This window comes from Heterodontus francisci, unplaced genomic scaffold (genome assembly GCF_036365525.1).
Source record: "Heterodontus francisci isolate sHetFra1 unplaced genomic scaffold, sHetFra1.hap1 HAP1_SCAFFOLD_184, whole genome shotgun sequence".
NCBI classification, from domain to species: domain Eukaryota; kingdom Metazoa; phylum Chordata; class Chondrichthyes; order Heterodontiformes; family Heterodontidae; genus Heterodontus; species Heterodontus francisci.
The window spans coordinates 1360810-1363998 of record NW_027141723.1 but is presented as its reverse complement, the minus strand read 5'-3'; the positions used below and the strand labels follow the sequence as shown (position 1 = coordinate 1363998).

Genomic DNA, 3189 nt, shown 5'->3' with positions numbered 1-3189 from the left:
CCTTTGCAGACGACAATAGCCCTCCTCGGTATCCACAACTCCACCAACCTTTGTATCATCTGCAAATTTACTGACCCACCCTTCGACTTCCTCATCCAAGTCGTTAATAAAAATCACAAACAGGAGAGGACCCAGAACTGATCCCTGCGACACGCCACTGGTAACTGGGCTCCAGGCTGAGTATTTACCATCTAAGACCACTCTCTGCCTTCTATCGGTTAGCCAATTCTTAATCCAACTGGCCACATTCCCCACTATCCCATGTCTCCTGACTTTCTCCATAAGTCTACCATGGGGGACCTTATCAAATGCCTTACTAAAATCCATGTACACCACATCCACTGGTTTACCCTCATCCACTTGCTTGGTCACCTGCTCAAAGAATTCAATCAGGCTTGTGAGGCAAGACCTACCCCTCACAAAACCGTGCTGACTGTCCCGAATCAAGCAGTGTCTTTCCAGATGCTCAGAAATCCTATCCCTCAGCACCTTTTCCATCAACTTGCCTACCACTGAAGTAAGACTAACTGGCCTGTAATTCCCAGGGTTGTTCCTATTCCCTTTCTTGAACAGGGGCACAACATTTGCCACCCTCCAATCACCTGGTACCACCCCCGTCAGCAGAGAAGATGAAAAGATCATTGCCAGCAGCTCTGCAATTTCATCCCTTGCTTCCCATAACATCCTTGGATATACCCCGTCAGGCCCGGGAGACTTGTCTATCTTCAAGTTATTCAAAAACCCCAACACATCTTCCCTCCTAACGAGCACTTCCTCGAGCTTACCAGTCTGTTTCACACCGTCCTCTTCAGTAATACACCCCTTCTCATTCGTAAATACCGAAGAGAAGTACTCATTCAAAACCTCACTTATCTCTTCCGGCTCAACACACAGTCTCCCGCTATTGTCCTTGACCGGACCTATGGTCCCCCTGGTCATCCTCATATTTCTGACATACGCGTAAAAGGCCTTGGGGTTTTCTTTTATCCTACCCGCCAAGCATTTTTCATGCCCTCTCTTAGCTCTCCTAATCCCTTTCTTCAGATCCTTCCTGGCCATCTTGTATCCCTCCAGAGCTATGCCTGTGCCTTTTTTCCTCAACTTTATATACGCATCCTTCTTCTTCCTAACAAGACTCTCAACCTCTCTTGTCAACCACGGTTCCCTCACATGACCATCCCTTCCCTGTCTGACAGGGACATGCTTATCAATGGCCCCTACTATCTGCTCCTTGAAAAAGTTCCACATTTCGACCGTGCCCTTCCCTGCCAGCATATGCTCCCAACTTATGCTCCTCAGTTCCTGCCTGACAGCATCATATCTACCCTTCCCCCAATTGTAAACCTTGCCCTGTTGCACATACCTATCCCTCTCCATTACCACAGTGAATGCTACAAAATTGTGATCACTATCTCCAAAGTGCTCGCCCACCAACAGCTCTATCACTTGCCCTGGTTCATTACCTAGTACCAAATCCAATATTGCCTCCCCTCTGGTCGGGCAATCTACATACTGAGTCAGAAAAGCTTCCTGGACATACTGCACAAACACTACCCCATCCAAACTATTCGATCTAAAGAGTTGCCAATCAATATTTGGGAAGTTGAAATCCCCCATAATTACTACCCTGTGACTTCTGCTCCTTTCCAAAATCTGTTTCCCAATCTGCTCTTCCACCTCCCTGCTGCTATTGGGGGGCCTATAGAAAACTCCCATCAAGGTGACTGCTCCTTTCCTGTTCCTGACCTCAACCCACAGTGCCTCAGTCGGCAGATCCTCCTCGAAAATTCTTTCAGCAGTTGTTACACTATTTCTAACTAACAATGCCACCCCCCACCTCTTTTACCACCATTCCTAATCTTATGAAAACATCTATAACCAGGTACCTCCAAAAACCATTCCTCCCCCTCACCTATCCACGTTTCAGTGATGGCCACAACATCGTAGTCATAAAGTTGTTGCTGCAATTGTGACCTGACTCCAAATACAACAGGACTGGGTTCTGGACTGGAATGGAATGGAATTCTTCAGTGTTTCTGTTGTTTGGCTTGCATTGACTCATCGATTTTCTTGTTTTTCACTTTGTCGATGCCTTTGAATGATTGTGGATCCTTCTTCAGAGTGTCTTCTTTCACCAGGTCGTTCTGATCTCTGATGATGTTGATCGTAATCTGCTTCAATTCGCTGATAGTTTTGGAAGTGAGCAGATTTCCTTTGCTTGAGTCTACAACATGGAACTCAGTCTGACATGTGGACCCATGGGAGGATTTGAATGCCACCCCTGCGTTGGAGTTGCATCCATCCAATAAGAGAGCGAGTAGAAGTGACAGTTCTGTCAGTCGAACATGAGACTTTTAATGGCAGGGTTGTGAGTTTGAGTGCCATTCTGTTTTTCCCTTTTTTAAGGCTTCTTGAGCAGAGAGTACAGCGAGTGTTTGAAATGAGCAAATCTCACTTTGATTCAGGACTCTTACCTCTCTGCAGCATCTCGCTATGAAAGATTGAATTTGAACTCATTTCATTCTCAGCTCAGGGTCTGTGCGGCTCATTGGCACTTCTGGCTGTCTCCCGCTTCACAATCCATCAGTACTGAGAAAGCAATGGGGAATATTACTCACATGTTGTGTTCTTTAATTTTTTGGAAAACTTGAATGTATGTTTTTTCTTCCAAAATAAGGACACCGAACCACTGTTAATGTGGGGCTGAAATAGCTCAGTTGGGAAAGCGTTAGACTGAAAATCTAAAGATCCCTGGTTCAATCCCGGGTTTCAGCAATTCCGCTTCCTTATGCGTCCCTTGCCTTGGTTCTGATTTTCCGGTTGCACAATTTACTTTGAAATTATTTACCAAACACCAGTGGATTGAATTTGAGAAACAACACAGAGTCATTTACAGCATAGAAGGTGGTCGTTTGGCCTATCACGTCCATGCTGGCTCTCCCCGGAGCAATCTAGTCAGTTCCACTCACCAGCTCGATCCCTTTCCTCCTGCAAGTTTCTTTCCTTCAAGTATCCATCCAATTTCCTTTTCAAATCATTGATTGTCTCTGCTTCCAGCACACTCGTGGGCCAAGTCATTACTACCCACAACATAAAAAAGTTCCACCTCATCAAGGATGGGAAATACTTATATCTTCTATATTTAGCTTATTCTCTATTTCTATGAGAATAAAATGGCAGTCAACATGA

General features: G+C 45.3%; 1 non-coding gene across 1 annotated transcript; it reads left to right on the top strand.

Annotated features, from left to right (window-relative positions):
• The first annotated feature begins 2702 nt into the window (after positions 1-2702).
• On the top strand, positions 2703-2775 carry trnaf-gaa (transfer RNA phenylalanine (anticodon GAA)). The gene has a single exon. It is a non-coding gene; the product is annotated as a tRNA-Phe (tRNA).
• The last annotated feature ends 414 nt before the right edge of the window (positions 2776-3189 follow it).